General features: G+C 39.7%; 1 long non-coding RNA gene across 1 annotated transcript; it reads left to right on the top strand.

The window, feature by feature from the left end:
• Positions 1-217: 217 nt before the first annotated feature.
• Positions 218-17870, top strand: LOC139130749 (uncharacterized). Its single transcript, XR_011551955.1, has 3 exons — positions 218-330; positions 9558-9699; positions 17468-17870. It is a non-coding gene; the product is annotated as an uncharacterized lncRNA (long non-coding RNA).
• The last annotated feature ends 507 nt before the right edge of the window (positions 17871-18377 follow it).

Below are 18377 nucleotides of genomic sequence, written 5' to 3'. Positions count from 1 at the left end.
ACGTTAAAAACACGTCAGTCTACAGGTATTGGCAACGTTCTGGACGTAAGTGCAGGACATGGGCCAGCGATATGAGATCAGCATATGAAAAAGAAAAGCTTTATTTCGCACACTTAGGTACCCCTTAAAAGTTTGTAAGGAGGAATGCTACTGGCGAAAGGAGAGGGATTACCTTATCTTAAACCAATCAGGTCTTGTATAATGGACTGGGATTCCCACCCATTCAACACCGTGCATGCTGTCCGTACGCCCGACGAGTCCAAGTGTCTTTGGTTACGTTCATCTACGCATTTCACGATAGATATTTAGCAGAATTGCGCTGGAAGAAAGGTAAATGTGTTCACCTCTGGTGATATGGGATTTCATATTTCTGTTTAAGTAATTTAACTATTGATTATAACGACGGCGTTTATAGTTTTTTGTGTCTGAATGAGCGGCCAAATTAACCCGTGTGCGTGGGATTTTGGCTGTTCACTACAAGCAGTATAACATAGTAGATAGGTGCTGGCAGCGTTGCTTGGATTTTCGATCGAAGGCCCGGGATCGAAGTGTGAGTTTGTAATGTGAGTAGCTTTGCCTGATAGGGCTGTATGTTAGCGGCTATGCCATCCATCGTAGTCCTGCCAGGCAGAGCGAACTTTTGAGATACTGCTATAAACTGTACAGAACTGAAGGCATCATCATCATGTATATAAGTTATAACCTAACCGGTGTATCATAGAGTACATTGTAGTTAGCCCCAAAACCGGTTTACATGTAACACTTTGCATGCTTTGAGAGTTGTAATTTTTCCACCAAAATTTTACTTCGACTTTTTAGGAATTTTTAGGAATTTTATGATTTTTTTATAATTTTGAACCAAATGGACATCACAATTCATTGGCTACAGTTTTTTTTTATCAAAATGTTGGCAAAATCTGAAAAAATTGACTGGTAATTCCTAATGTGCATATTTAATGAAGTTAAATTAGGGATATTTATCTGAATTGACTTGGCCAAAGTTGACGAAACTTGCTACGTACATTGAAGATACTATGTTACAACATAGACTCTCGAGGGTCTATGCACAGGGTACACAGGCTTGTTGTTTATTTGTGTCTGTTTGTTTGTGTGTATGTTTGTGTTTGTTTATTTGTTATTTTTAATAAAATAACAGCGAAAAGCTGTTTTGTTAATATTTGTCAATAAAGAGCAGTTTATTTGTTTATTTGTTTGTTTATTTATTTGTTTGTTTGTTTGTTTGTTGATACGTATTTCCGATGGTTAGGGTTAGGGTTAGGGTTAGGGTTAGGGTAAGGCTTAAGTTAGGGTTAGGGTTAGGGTTAGGCTTATTCACTCCCTCTATATACTCAGACAAGGGGAGCAAGTGGGATTCCAACATCTGTATTTTCAAGTCAAGAAAAACACACCAAATAAATGCCGGACAATTGAAATATTGGGTTTGTGGCAGCATCATGTCCTGTACTTACCACACCTATCCTTTAATTCGATGGAAAGGGCAAAAATCGGCGATATTTAGCATCTTTCTCCTTTGATTCGTACAGTTTGTACGGCAAAACGTAAGTGTCACACTTTGGCGGGTTAGTACGTCAGTGAAATTCAAATCGGACCAATCAGATAGCTTGTTAGCCCTGCCTTGGCCCGAACTGGAGACGTTACCGTTGTGGGCTCGAACCAGGATGATTTTACTTTGGCGCATTTTGCCATGTTCATTTTCCCTTTACGAATCGTCGACAACTTTGTATGCCGCAACATTCACTTTGGTCTTATGAGAAGAAGGTTCCACTAGAGTACTTCAACTATACATCTGTGCGAAACGCACTCATTTCCAATCAGTTCGTGAGATATACGAGCCTAAATGGAAAAAAAAACATGAGCGTAAACCCGGAAGATAAACAAATACAGAGAGACCGTCGCCACGCCACGGTTGAATTCCGCGGCTGGAAAGTTGTTCTTGGTATTGGTTCAATTCTAATAGTTTCCTAGCTATCGAAAGTAAACTACGGGCAGTAACCTTCCAACTACGAACAATACTGTACTCGTCCGAGTATACTATAAGCCCCGGTTCGGCAACACCGAACGGTGGTAAAAACTGTGGAGGGGCTCGAGCATCCCATTTTTTTCTGCCACGGTCGCTTAATTATATGCACGATTTTTTCAACTCCTCTGGATGTATCTATCGCTTTCCAAATCAACTTTATCCAAAGGTATTGATTACACAATCTCTGAATACAGAAGTGACATTTTGGTAAAATTTCAGCGTCGAAAAAAAACCCAAACTTGAAACAAAGACGTCATGTACATGTATGCTGCTGATCTGAGTGTATGTGAACTGGCATGGCATGCATATTGCCTACACGGAAAGGCAACTCAATATTCCTGTATCAAACCGTATACATCTTGTGAAAACAACAACATAGCAGTGATTGTAATAGTCACCAGGAAAAAAAGCTTCACAAAAGCAACTGCATGTTCACATGAAAACAGACATCGTGGCCGTCAATGAAAATAAACCATGGCAGACGTGTGTGAGACTATTCTATTTAGGCGACGGGGTGAGCAGGGTCAAAGAATCAAGAAAGTACTGGAAAAACGTGTCATTTTCCTTACGTTGCTGTCAAGGGAACTCGAGTTTCCCATTGTTTTTACATCTTTTAATGGTTACTTTATTATTTTAAAGTATGATCCGTTGTCATGAACAGTGAATCAACGACTTTTTTGTTGCATTCTCGATATCTGCGAACACGTATTAGTCACAGGCACGACTGCATCTTGCTGTGGTATAGTCGCTTGAGAACTGGCGTTACAAGTGAGTCTAACAAGCTGCCTGATTGGTCCGATTTGAATTTCTCTGACGTACTAACCCGCCAAAGTGTGACACTTACGTTTTGCCGTACAAACTGTACGAATCAAAGGAGAAAGATGCTAAATATCGCCGATTTTTGCCCTTTCCATCGAATTAAAGGATAGGTGTGGTAAGTACAGGACATGATGCTGCCACAAACCCAATATTTCAATTGTCCGGCATTTATTTGGTGTGTTTTTCTTGACTTGAAAATACAGATGTTGGAATCCCACTTGCTCCCCTTGTCTGAGTATATAGAGGGAGTGAATAAGCCTAACCCTAACCCTAACCCTAACTTAAGCCTTACCCTAACCCTAACTTAAGCCTAACCCTAACCCTAACCATCGGAAATACGTATCAACAAACAAACAAACAAACAAATAAATAAACAAACAAATAAACTGCTCTTTATTGACAAATATTAACAAAACAGCTTTTCGCTGTTATTTTATTAAAAATAACAAATAAACAAACACAAACATACACACAAACAAACAGACACAAATAAACAACAAGCCTGTGTACCCTGTTGTCTATGGTTACAACAATATTCAAAGTCGTTAAGCATTCTTACTTAGCCCAGTTCCGAATTTGCATATTCAATGAATTTCCCTAATTAGGGATATTGATCTGAATTTATGCACCAAAGTTGATGAAACTTAATATGTACATTGAAGATTATATGATATAGCATTATTGAAAGTCATTAAACATTTTTACGTCAGCAACTTTCTAATTTGCATATTTAATGAGATTTCGTAATTAAGGATATATATCTTGATTGACTCGACCAAAGTTGACGAAACTCGCTGTGTACATTGAAGACATTATGATTACATTATTCAAAGTCATTTAGCATTTTTTTTCAGCAAATTCCTGATTTGCATACTTAATGAACTTTCCTAATTAGGGATATATACCAGGATTTACTTGATCAAAGTTGGTGAAATATGCTATGTACATTGGTGATACCACTGGTAAAACAATATAGAAAGTCATTTTGCATTTCCATATCATAATCAGGTAATTTACAATTTGCATATCTGATCATGATGTTGATCATGAACACTTTCAATGAAGTTGCAAACATGTGGCATAATTTTTAATGTACACAAAACTGCCATATATATAAAGTGAAACACGTGAGGATTTTCAGTTCATATCTGGTCAGTAAAAGTTCTTCTTTGAAACAGCCAGCCCAATCGCTCTCAAATTTGGGTTGGATCTTTGCGAGGGTGTTACTCTTCTAATTTGTTGAAATTATGACAAAATTGGGAAAATTACTATTTTGGAGCAATTTTGTCATTTTTAGTGCCCACGGACACCGTCCGGGGGGGACTTATAGGTTTGGTCATGTCCGTGTGTGCGTCTGTGCATGCGTGCGTGTGTGCGCAGGCCTCGAAGTTTACGCCGGCCCAGCGGCCCAGGGCGGTAAAAATTGCGCTGGGCAGGTGTTTTTCATTGTCATCGGCCCAGCTGGGCCGGTGAATTTGTCAGCTTATTTCATAAAATTCATGTTTTCTCTGACAGAATTGTCCACATTCAGGAAATAAAACAATAACAATGCCCTTGCCCTAAGTTCAAAACACGGACTGTTTCAAAGTAAAAGAATGTTTGACGCGATCGCGTTGTCATCAAGCGACTTCCGCATTTAGGGCAGTACAATTTGGTGACCTGACCTTTCCCACGTACACAGCGTACATGATGTCTAAATATAGCTACCATAAATTTGCATACATCGTCGCTGCTGCACATGTGACTTATTCATTCCCCGTACGTGCCTCGCTTCACCTCATAGAATAAACATGAGTCTTTTCAACTTTGGCTTTACAAAAAGTTCGAAGGGAGTTTGTACTCCGCAAGAAAATCAAAGTGAGAAAAGAAAAGGCGATGCAAAGAAGGAGACAGTACAGCAACGGTCGACAGAGGTAACGATCGTGATGCAACAAATGTGGAGCCATGTGGTGAATCGACGGCTGTAGCAAGCACGTCAAGAGAAAGTGGAAAGTCCGTGAAAAGCGATGACGTGCACAATCGACTTCGTATTGGAAGGAATATGAGCGAAAACGGAAGCGGGGATACAGGGATGAATGGGAGAAAGAGTTCAAATGGCTAAAGCGAGATGAGAAAGACGAGGAGGCAGTCATGTATTGCGAATACTGTAGGAGTTTTCCGGCACTGGCGAACAAGTCATCGGCTTTCTTTGTAGGTACGACACGATACAGAAGACAGGCTTTGAGTGAACACCATAAAAGTAACCGTCATATAAGATGTAGAGATGCAGTATTTGCACGTCAACGACCTGCAGCAATGGACATAACTATAACTAATATGGAAGCCAAAATGAGAGAAAAGATGGTGAAGCTATTTAACATTGCCTACTTCGTTGCAAAAGAAGAGCTTCCATTCACAATGTTTGCCAAATTATGTCGACTACATGTGAAAAACGACTGTGAAATCGGACAGACATATTTCAACGACCATGCTTGCCGAGCATTTATCGAAGCAATTGCCGATACTATGAAAGAAGACTTGCGTAACAAAGTCAGTGAGTCTACTTTTTTATCAACCATGTGTGACGGAGCAACCGATACGTCAACCAGCGAAAATGAGCTGATCTATGTACGCATTATTGAAGCTGGTTTGCCACAGAATAAATTTCTCAGCATTCAAGCATTGGAAAATGCCAACGCAGAAGGCATTCTTAAGTCCATCGACAACGGGTTTCAGGATGGTCTACGGTTGAATGGTCAACAATGGAGAATGAAACTAGTTGGATTTGGTGCAGATGGTGCGTCTGTGATGTTGGGTAAAAGAAATGGAGTAGCGGCTTTATTGAAGCGAGATGTTCCCCATTTAATTGAAATGCATTGTGTTGCACACCGTCTCGAGTTAGGTGTGTTGAAAGCTATCAAAGAAGAGACAATGTTACAAGATACCAAAGAGTTGTTACAAGGTGTATATAAGCACTATTACTACTCCCCTAAAGCTCTCAGAGAACTAAGATCTGTTGCCAAGACACTGGAGGAGAGTGTGCTGAAACCAGTCAACATCCTGGGTACCAGGTGGATTCCCCATATGCACAGAGCTGTCAAAGTCTTGATGAGAGATTTCAAGATTGTTGTAATTCACTTTCAACACACAGTGGAGGAGAGAAAAGCCAGTGCTGAGATGCAAGGAAGGGCAAAGAATGCACTGAAGAAGTTACAGAGCTATAGCTTCTTACTGTTTCTACATTTCCTGTGTGATATCCTGGATAAAACTGCCATGCTAAGTGAAGTCATGCAGAAAGATGTGTTGGTACTTACCCAGGTTAATACAGCCTTGGAGAGAGTGAAAATTTCACTCACAACTATGGTAGACCATCCATCAGATCAGCTCAATGATTTTATTGATACAGTCCGTGACACAGGAAAGTGGAAAGACATTGAACTCACTGTGAGAGACACTGACTTACCTAACTTCAATCGATCCAAGGCAAGAATAGTGGAAAATGTGACCAACCACATGGATGAGAGATTTGGAAACCTGAGAAATGACAATATCCTGGTGGCATCTGAAGTTTTTGTAAGCAACTGGCCAGAAGATAACCAAGCACTTGCAACTTATGGTGATGAGAACATCAATTTGCTCATCAACCACTTCACTCCTCTACTTGAAAGACAAGTACCTCACTTCAGTGCAGATGATGCTAAAACACAATGGCTGGATGTAAAGCTTGAAATAAACAGACATCACAGACATCTAAGGCACTTACCTTTGTGGCAACACTTTCTTACTGATCCTGAACTGGTGGATAGATATGAAACCATACTATACCTTGTACAAATTGTACTTCTGTATCCCATGTCTACAGCCTGCTGTGAACGTGGTTTTTCAGCAATGAAACGGGTCAAAACTGACTGGCGCAGTAGTTTGAGCATTACCTCCCTTGATATGCTTCTCAGGATTGTACTGGATGGACCAGAAAGTGATGACTATGTGGCCATTAGAGCACTTGACAGATGGTTACATAGTAGCACACGTAAAAGACGACCCGAACTAAAAGACTTGTGAACTTGGGTTGGGCAGGTAAAAAAATTGTTGGGCTGGTAAATTTTCAGAGTACCTGCCCAGTGGGCAGGTAAGCAAAAAAATAAACTTCGAGGCCTGTTGGGTACTGTCCGTGCGTCCGTCCGTTCACGCAGATATCTCAGAGATGCCTGGAGCGATTTCATTCAAACTTGGTACAAGGATTACTTCATATGTCATACATATGCACGTTGATTTGATTTGTGATACGATCCAATATGGCAGCCAGGCGGCCATTTTATTACGATTTTTTCATGTACAGAGCCATAACTCAGACATGTTTCAACCGATTTTATTCAAAGTTGGTACAAGGACATTGACCTATGTCATACATATGCACGTCGATTTGTTTTGTGATACGATCCAATATGGCCGCCAGGCGGCCATTTTATTACGATTTTTTCATGTACAGAGACCTAACTCAGACATGTTTCAACCGATTTTATTCAAAGTTGGTACAAGGACATTGACCAATGTCATAGATATGCACGTCAATTTGTTTTGTGATACTATCCAATATGGCTGCCGTGCGGCCATTTTGTTACGATTTTTTCATGTACAAAGCCATAACTCGGGCATATCTCAACTGATTTTATACAAAGTTGGTACAAGGACATCGACCTATGTCATACATATGCACGTCGATTTGTTTTCTGATACGATCCAATATGGCTGCCAGGCGGCCATTTTATTACGATTTTTTCATGTACAGAGACCTAACTCAGACATGTTTCAACCGATTTTATTCAAAGTTGGTACAAGGACATTGACCAATGTCATAGATATGCACGTCAATTGGTTTTGTGATACGATCCAATATGGCTGCCGTGCGGCCATTTTGTTACGATTTTTTATGTACGAAGCCATAACTCAGGCATATCTCAACCGATTTTATTCAAAGTTGGTACAAGGACATTGACCTATGTCATACATATGCACGTCGATTTGTTTTGTGATACGATCCAATAAATTAAATTAATTGCTAATTTGCATTTACATGATGAACTTTTGTTTTTAGGGTGAATGTCCAGAAGCACTGCATCAAACTTTATAAAATATGGTACCAGTGATAATCTATCAGTGTTATGATAGGATGCAAAAATGTTTTGCAACATCCTGTTGATTAATTCCTAGTTGACTCATTTAATGAACTTTAGGATGGTGGCCTACATTGGTTTTATGTTTTCAAACCATGGAACTCATTCTTGGCCATTGGGCGCCATCTGATCAAAGTATTTCTATCACAGACCTAATTAATGAAGAGGACTCTATCCTCTCAGTGGACATGTAATCAAAGTACCCATTAACAAGTGGGGACTGTGTCATCAACGATGACTTGTTGGTCAAAAAATCTTAAAGAGTATTTTCATTTTAAAAACCCTGGACAGACAGCTTTTATATTTGATACACAGATGTACAGAGATGACAATAGTTAAATATGTGGAAATTGTCCTGAAATATACAAATTTGCATTTTTAAGACAATATTGTCATTTTTGGTCAAGAAAACTTGTTCTCAACATTGTAATTGTTTGATAGCTTTGTAATTTGGTATAAAGTCCCGAGGGATGTTATTAGATAAATTTCCAGCTCAAAGTGTTGGGAAACCCCCAAATTTGTATATGTTAGGTAATTTTCTCAGTTTGTGACCTTAAATGACCTACACCAACCCAGGATATGTTGTGAGACAGTTTCGAAGGCTGTGAATATAATTTTGTCATATTTGGTACCAATTTGTAGGAAAATTTGATCCAGAAAACAAAGCTGAGGTGATTTTTTTCATTGCGGACCAATTTTTGCAACTTCTCTATGTAAGACATACAAGAACTGATGAGAAATTTGGATCCAGGATAATTCCAGATGTTGTAATCACCGCCCACAGTGGAAGGCATTTCACTATCTGTAACTGACTTAAGTGCTGTTTACATTAGAATGATAACACTCATAGCATTAACTAAAAACTCCCCAAGGTTGTAAATACATTTCCTGTCATCTGGCGTTATGTAATACCAAGGGATGGAACATTTGATATTCAGGAGGGGGTAGGGTCTAGAAGATTGATGAGGTAGCATTACTTTTTTACCAGATCCCTTGTACATTTTTTACCCACTCCCACCTTTTCTTTTTATCAAATCTTCTCTGTCTATTTTTTGTTGTTGACATTTGCTTATGTATTTAGGATCTGCTTGTCCCATTGCCATAGAAGTTGATATGCATGTTCCAGTACCTAAGTTAAAGACCTTATTTGCTTTTGTCATTCTTGTTTTTCCTGGTTTAAATATTTCTCAAATGGACCAATTCAAACCGAATGTGAGCACACTGTCCGTGATGGTATTTTTGTCATTTGTCACGGTAGTGACCATTTTAAAATCCCGGAAAAGTTATCCTGCTGATGTTTGTAATGAACCTTTTATGTATATTTTTACAGAGTTTGTCAAAAGTAAACCTTAGAGAATTTATGAGAGTGTAGCCATACTCTCAACCTTTATCATCTTGTCAATAATTAATGTATGAAGCAACCAGATTTGCACCAAATATTGGTGTGATAATTCTTGTCATTTATTTCAAAAGTACTGCAGTAAAATCTTGTGCCTAAGAAGAGTCACTGATTGCCATGTTCATTTTGTTCTTGGCCCTTGCAGCTGTAAACAATGATACGATTGGTGCCAGGTAGTGGGAAGGATGGTGAAAAGATTGACATGGAAGCTGCAAAACGTCAACAGAGGACAGCAGTATGGACGTCTGTTAAAATTTTCATTGCCACAGTTGCTGCACTTAGGCTAAGTAAGTGTCCATTTATTGTCTTATTGAAATGAAATATACAGGGAAACGTTGTGAAAAATACAGTAGTTCTTATTACTACTGTTTATGATGTAGAAAAAGAACCAACAGGGCCAATCTTGGAATTTGTAGTTATCATGAGAGTGCTTAGTATTTTCAGAATGATTTGCATCGAATGAAAATCTTTGAATCTGTATTTCTGAAGGTTACTTCTGTTTCATGTATACTTTTGACAAAATAACAGCATTGAAATTGTGAGGTTTGTTGCTCTTAGGATCAGATACAAACTAATCCATTGCCATCAGTTACAGTTTTATATTTAGATGATGATGCTATCCATCAATAACATTAACCCTTTCCTGCCAGACAGTAATAACTGTATCACTTCCCCATCAGCCAAGTCAGTAAAAAGCAGTATTGAGCCAAAACATAACGTATTTTCACCCACTTTGCTTGGTATGTTATAGCATCCTTTGTCCAAAAAAAAATCAACTTTACAGTATTATGTTGTCAACAGCCTTCAAATGTACAGTATTATGTTAAAATACATCATATGGAATATGTTGTGTTTCATTAATTTTAACCATCTTGACCTGATGGTGAAATATGGACTTGGCAGGAAAAGGGTTAAAACTACTTTACTGATGATGTCATAAATAAGACATCGTCGTACACCACGCCCTCTTCGGCGAGTCTCATCACCCAACGCCGAAAAGGCCGTGGTATCACTGGCCACGTTTAGCGTTCACGCATTGCTGCAAGGCTCTATGATAGTCGAGGAAAAACCTACGAGCCAATCAGATTGCCCGTTACAGAGCTGATCTTGGTGCTTACCACCACACAGCGTTCACTGTCGACGAAGAGCGCGCAATGTGTAAATGTTTAATGTTTTTGGACTCAACCGCTCTATTCACACCAAAAAGACGCCATTGATAATTATTTCACAAGGAAAAGATGGGTTTCTTTGCACAAGGACCAGCGGTGGCAAGTCTGTATGCTACCAGGCATGGCAGGCCGTCCGGCCATCGTGTTTCACGGGCGTTATATCGAAGGGTATCGCATAACTGGAGCAGCTGGCCCCACGCCTCGCTATGCACAATGTCCGACCCAGACGTAGAACAACACCGCTGTGTAAAACCCGTTGGTCAAAACTATTGATCATAAATTTACTTTACCACAAGTTATGTATAAACGTTTATGTATCGATCTCTTCATTAAGGTTCACACTGAAAGCTTTCTTATCGTGCTGTGGGTATACATGGAGCTAGAAACGTATGAATGGTATATTGGGCCCTTTCATTCGAGCTGGTGCTCCGCGATACAAATCACAAATGTACGCTACTAAGGCTCCCGATCGTCTCAACACTGCCGAAATCACAGATCTCGGGAAATTGCGTAGTTGTTCAAGTCCGATTATGTTTCATTAATTCATCACAAAAGTTACGCTTACAATGGAATCAAACCAAGAGAGGTTTAGTTTGTTCCATGGGTTTGCAGTTCAGCGGGGTACGAACACGTATACGCTTATGCGTACACTCGCTCAGTGTGACCTGGTGACAATTTTCGGACAGGGTATAGTGAATTTCGCCCAAAGCCGTTTCACAAATAACGAGCAGTACGAAATCTTATTACCATACCCTTCGAAACTTTATTGTGTTTATCCTAAAACTGTTAACAGGACGGAAGTGGTATTTGGGGGGTCAAAGTTGCCAAATTGTTGACTCCATAGTGAGTGCGTAGTAATCGGACGTCGTATTTGGAATGTGATTATAGGGGCTAAATATTGATATTTTGAAACTTCAAACCCTCGATTTTCAATTTCGATGTGTTGAGAAAACTGTTTGTAAAAATTTTGTGATAAATTAGTTACGTTCAACCCATGGACGACGCAACTATATTTCGACGTGTATGGTGCTTACATCGGATATGGGCTGTCTCTGTGTGTTGCTTTAGATCGTACGGTGTGTTAACTTCGCGAAGTTTTATAGCGCCCGAAATAGCTTCTACCAAAAAAAAACTAACTATTCAAAACGGGACAGCAGCGTCACCTGACTTAATATGCGGTATCATGACTTGTAAAACGCTACCAATACGGAGCAAAGTGAGTACAACGAACAGCATGTCTTTGAATGTCCGAACCGAGATCGTCCGAAAATAGTCACACTGAGTGTACGGGGACGACCTTGCAGTGGGACCGGGTAGGGTTCGTTGATGGCCGTAGTCTGTGTACCTATCGAAGCCATAGTATTCACATGGTGTCGCCGTTGCTCTCGATCATGACAGAAAAACAGTCAAAATTTTGAAAGCTGTCGGATTTAACCCTTTTCCTGCAAGTCGGTGAAAATCCGCTTGAAATTCGGTGTAGCCAGAATCTAAGCACTGGTGACCGTTATTCTCCCAGCCCGGTGGAAATCGGGCCCTTTTTGGGTACCCCCTTTCCTGCCAAGTCGACGGCACTACGTTTTGCTATCCCCTGTGCGTTTAGGGGTCATCCGAGGACAGGTTTTCTGACAAGGAACGCCTTTTCCCTCGAAATGGGTTTGCAGGGAGTCGATAGACAGGGAAAGGTGCAGAAACCTGTCCGCCAGTCCCCCACACCCGAGGGGGGCTGGGGTTTTTTACCGCTTTTTAGCGGACTTGGCAGGATAGCATGGTGACGTTTTCTGGCGGAGTTGGACGTACTTGGCTGCCTGGCACTATAGAGATTGCTGCCGAACTTGACCAACTCGGCAATGCTAATCTAGAAGGCTACCTCTTGCAAACGACTTGGCAGATATGCCGATGGTGCGAGACGAAAGTCACTTATTCAGTTGTGCGTGACTGAAAATGAGAACGTATTTTTGACGGGACGGCTCGACTTGTTCCTCCGATGGAACGGATATGAACGACTCGGATATACCATTACAAACTGGTGTCCGACGTACTAAGCTGGGCTTCAGCTCTGCAAGTTCAAGCCAGGCAACGTCCTTCACCGCCTTGGCCGTGCCATTCAATGGACGTAGCTTTGGATTTTTTATTTATTCCATCGTCCGAAGTATTGGCTCTGGTTTGCAGGCAAACGTATCCTCTTGCCGACGCATTAGTAACTACGTACGCTGTTTGCGTACAGAGAATTCAAAAGGTGACATAAGGTCAATATGCTACGGGGATACCGCCTGCAGTTAGCAGGGACTGCTTTTGTTATGCAAACCAGCTAGCAGTACAATATGGCTGCCAGGCATGTGGACACGTCGATGGCTAGAACAATGGAAGCATATTGCGTTGCACCCGTGCATCGCAAAAGTGAACTGAAGACTTGGGTGTAGTGACTGGTTATCACTGGTTAGCTGCAGCCCAAGCCATGTCGGTACAAACCCGTACCTGACTGAGGACCACTCGATTAAGTCAGTAATGAACGGTAACACTCGTAAGCCAACTCCCAACTGAGCTGGCTAAATTACGTTGAGCTGTGCTTCAATGGCTCAGCCATGTCGTTAATACAACGGCAAAAACGTAGTTTTTGTGCTACACTGCCAAGTCGTTTAAGGTACGTATTCATTGACCCTACCCTGGGGAAACAGGACAGGTTTGACGGTGCTTCTGCACCCCTAGCACGACCCTCAGGGTCTCTGACTAACAGACGAGTGAGGTGATGTTTGTGCCTAGCGGACGTGCGTAATACTGAAGGAGTTTATTTCCGAAAAAATAAACATGAAACGGCAATAAAATGACGCACTCCCAGGGGCAAACAAAGCCGGTGACCTCAATTTTTTTCTGCAGCAACCCTTGAGCTCCTTCCCCTGTCTACGGGCATGTAGAAATTATCGAAGTCTAACACGTATAAGTACGGCTAAAACTACCCTGAAAATGGGCGATTTCTGCCAAAATGCCTGGCAGGATAACATGCAGGAGAGCCAATCTTTTGCAGGCATATTATGGGGCGGTTTTCTACTGACTTGGGAGAATAACGGACAAGGGCGCTCGGCAGGAAAAGGGTTAATGCAACATATATCGGAAGAGGTGCAACAGAACAGAGGATCTCAGGCCCTGAAAGCTCGATTGTGTACACACAGACAATGAGGAGCTTACGACCCGACATGACTTTGTAAAACGTATTCGTGATTGGCTAATTCTGATGATATGTTCTTATGAATAATTAATTAACCCCATTCATACTTCCGCAGTTTCCCGGCGTAATCTGCCAGAGCTTGATTTTTGCGTAGGTCAGCGGAGCGGAAATTATCGCTCTGGCCTGCGAGAATGAAATAAGACAGCTTGTCTTAGACTTTACGAACACCTCTCAGCAGTAGTGATTACTTGTAGTGTAATTAACATACAACCGCCAGTGGCTTTTAAGGATTATGGTTACCATGGTTTTATGAAATGTCATAACAATAATTCCAAGTAGTGTCTCAATAAGCACAGGTATGTATCGTGTACCTTGTCAATGTATGTTTTGAAGTTGGCCATCTCTTAGAAAAATTTGGTGTGGAAAGGAAAGGTGGTAGACTTAATGATATAACTCTTTGTTTAATATGAAAGCAAACAGTTTTTACAAAATGCTAAGAGTAATGATAAATGAACATATAATATGCCTATCCCCCAAAAAACTTCATCAGACTTTCATCATTGATCTGTTTTGTGTAGCACTCTATAATCAGGTCTTTTATTAACTAAAAATGCCCCTACCTAATAACTTAGACCTAAGAACATATCAGCAACCAAGAATCTTAGAATTTTTAGCTTGTAAAACCAAGAGTTTTACAAGCAATAAAGTGTGCACACATTTGCCATCCAGATTCTTCAAATCTCATGGAATACTGGATCTTCCTTCTGTGTGCTAAAGTAAAATGAAGGTCAATTAACATGTAGCTGATAATCTCACAGCTAGTATGTCAGTCTCCTTCATACATGGTGTTAGTATATTAGCTGTGTCAGTGATTACTATTGGTAAATGTAAGACTTGAAAGTCATTCTAGTTGGAATCATCATTTTGAATAAAAACGATGTTAAATATGTTGAAACCACAAAATGAAAGTTTTATCAACCAATGTAATGATATTTGAGCTTCTTAATCCATGTCTTACCAAGTTCATATTACAACATCAGATCAAATTGTGTGGTGAACATCATTGAGGAATAATAGCATGTCCTTTTAAGTTTCCTTCTATCAAAAACTTGAACAGTTTAGGCCTTTGAAAATGTAGATACTGTAAGCATGATTTTTACTGACATGGCCTACATACATGTACCATGCCAAATAGGTGAAAATACATGTTGGTTTTGGCTCAATACCACTTTTCACTGACTTGGCAGATCAAGGGAACTGATAGGCCAGGCAATGTGTGGATTAATGGTGGTTTTTTGTCGTTGCAAATTATCAAAGTGTGATTTGTAAGGATTTGTTCAAACATAATCTACAGCAAAAGAGATTGTGGTTCAAATATGCTTTTACAGTTATGCTCAACGGAAAGTAGACGATGAGATTAAATGATACCTTACTCAATTACTAATTTACATCAGACACTTTATTTCTAAAACTACACTAGTACCTCACAATATTGCTTGCGAGCGGCAAGTTCTCAAAGACAAGAATAATAAATACCAGACCTAAATGATTCCTTAACATAACAGTCGCTTGCCTGCTTCTCTGCCGACATGAGTGCCTTATCTCTTTCCACTGGTTTATTGCCGTAATCTTATACCACGATACTAATTACACAGCGACAAAAAGACAACTGTAGTTCTTGCTGAAATGAACGTCATCGCCAGGGTAGACCGGCCGACATTGTTGAGACACTGCTCAGTAAGTGTCAAGTAGATTGGATTTTTCAATCTTTAAAATCATGACTTCTGCTTTTGCCAATTTTCATTTTCTTTGACACTAAAATGCCTTAAAACAGATTACCCCTAATTCTTTGTATGAAAATGCCTCAACCTAACCCCCCTAATTCTTTGTAAAACAGGTCCACACTTACGATTGATAACAATGGGTATTTTGCCAAACCATGGTGGTGAAAATGTTACAATCAACTGCCACTCTGTAATTTGTGCTAGAGTGAAGATAAGTGTGGACAAAAACATTTGGATAAAACTGACTTAATTTGCAATGTTATCACGCATGGGGGTCTCTAGCTATGTACCATATCGCCAACTTTACATTACCTAAGCTACTGATGATTAATGTGAAATACTGTCTATGTGTCCACTGTTCTGTGTATTTCTTCTAGCAGTCAAACAGTGGTGCAACTATTCTCATGCATACTCTTCCAAGTACATTTGATTGGGATGTTTAACGTTTTGTGTTTTTTATATCCAATCAAATGAGACTTTGTCTATCTGTTATTCAATGGCTCAAAATTGATGAGGGTCAATTACAGATTTGTATAATCCTCTACAAGATTTACTCGCCAAACCAGAGAAACCATATAATTATTGTCTGTCTCAAGATATCTTTGCAAGAGCTTTTCAGACAAAACGTTTGATTCATGAATGATGAAGATGTTTCATTATTTGCCTTTTATATATCTCTTTGAGAGGCATATATGTTACTTCATGCTTCAGCCAACTTACAGTTGTCTTTTTGTCGCTGTGTAATTAGTATCGTGGTATAAGATTACGGCAATAAACCAGTGGAAAGAGATAAGGCACTCATGTCGGCAGAGAAGCAGGCAAGCGACTGTATGTTAAGGAATCATTTAGGTCTGGTATTTGTTATTCTTGTCTTTGAGAACTTGCCGCTCGCAAGCAATATTGTGAGGTACTAGTGTAGTTTTAGAAATAAAGTGTCTGATGTAAATTGGTAATTGAGTAAGGTATCATTTAATCTCATCGTCTACTTTCCGCTGAGCATAACTGTAAAGTTAATGTGAGATGCTGTATTGATTTGATTGCGTTGTCTTTCATTCTTGCAAGCTGGATCATAATTTCCGCTTGGCTGACCTACGCAAAAATCAAGCTCCTTTGCGGGTAGCACCAAGCTGTTGCCGCAAAAGGATGCGTGGTTTACGATGATGTATTCTTTAGGAATATGACAATTATAGTCAATAGGTACCATTTTGCCATACTGTATATGCATGCAGTCTGCAAGCGTTTTAAGTAGATGATCCAGTGTACATGTCTTGTGTATGTGACTTAAGTATTGTAACATGAGTTAGCCAATGGAATGTATGATCTAGGATATCATAATGATAAAAAGTGACCGTAATAGCCCTCATTTTTAGCTCCACTGTCAGCGACACGGAGCTTATCAAATAGGTTGATTTTCCGTCGTCGTCCGTCAACAATTGCCTTCTCCTCTGAAACCGCAAGTCCCATTGCTTTGAAATTTGATATAGCTACTTGGGGTGACCTCACTTAAGTTTGTTCAAATCATGGTGAAATTTGCATATTTGTATTTTTGGGGCATTTTTTGGTGTTTTTGGTAAAAAAATCTTCTTCTCTAAAACCGCTTGTCCGATTGCTTTGAAATTTGATATGCAGTTTACTTAGGGTGACTTCAGTCAGATTTGTTCAAATCGTGGTGAAATTTGCATATTTGTATTTTTAAGGCAATTTTTGTCATTTTTGGTAAAAAAATCTTAAAAATCTTCTCCTTCAAAACTACCAGTCAGATAGCTTTGATATTTGGTACATATGTCTGAAGAAAACTGTCATGAAAATTTGTACCATTCCTGAGGAAAAGATGTCATTTATATATATGTATAACTTGATGTTCTCCGTTATCAAGATGGAAAAAACATGGTTGTAATATATAATCTTAACTTGTGTACTCTGATTTATTCACCTACAGCGCCAATCTTGATTGCAAGGCTTACAGAATAGTGACCACGTATAGAATGCAAGAAAACCAACATCTTTTCACCTGTGAGAAAACCTGTCACATGAACATGGAAGAAAGCCGTTTCCTGTTTCTCCATATTACAGAAGCATACAGCCATGGACCATTTATGAAAACACCTTTCCTATTGGACAACATCTTGTAAGCATCTTGCCTATTGGACAGAGACATGATGATAGACAAATGACACTTACCGTGGTGTACATGGATTTTTGTTTGTGTCAATTGCAGGACTACCCAATAGAAGTTATCCGTGTGTTTTTTGTGTATGTAAACTTTTTACAAATTCAGAGTTTGTTTGAAGTAACATTTTTAGTTTACTTTGGATATGAAATTAAATGTGTAATTAACTTGATATTGAATGTTTGTCAGTGTCTAGCAAACATGGCAGATCCATGATCTAGGGAAGAACACAATTACAAAGATGATTGGGGGACATTGTGAAACTAAAAAATGGCGATGCAAGCAAAACCATATGCAAATCACTTGTAGTAATACATGCGTTCCTACACACATCACATGTGGGATCTGTTTGTACTGCCATCACATGACCTGTTAAGGTAAACCATGTGCACAAAACACTACAAAGACATTTCATTCCGGAGGACTGTTAGGTCATCACACACATTGACTTGACTGTAAGATTAACATCATGCATCTACTTCCAAGAGGATGCAGGTCAAAGGCTTGTTAAAGTGACTCCCACCCTATCAATGAAACCAGTGTGTGCATGTATTCACTGACTTGAAAGTTAGAGATCAATGCAGTACACATCACCCATACCTTCATTGGAAAATGTCAAACATTGCCAGGGATTATTTTGTCATCCACTATGAATGCTTGGTCTGAATTTGACAATGTT

This window comes from Ptychodera flava, chromosome 4 (genome assembly GCF_041260155.1).
Source record: "Ptychodera flava strain L36383 chromosome 4, AS_Pfla_20210202, whole genome shotgun sequence".
NCBI classification, from domain to species: Eukaryota; Metazoa; Hemichordata; class Enteropneusta; family Ptychoderidae; genus Ptychodera; species Ptychodera flava.
The sequence above is the reverse complement of the archived record's forward strand: the minus strand, read 5'-3'. Positions and strand labels throughout refer to the sequence as shown.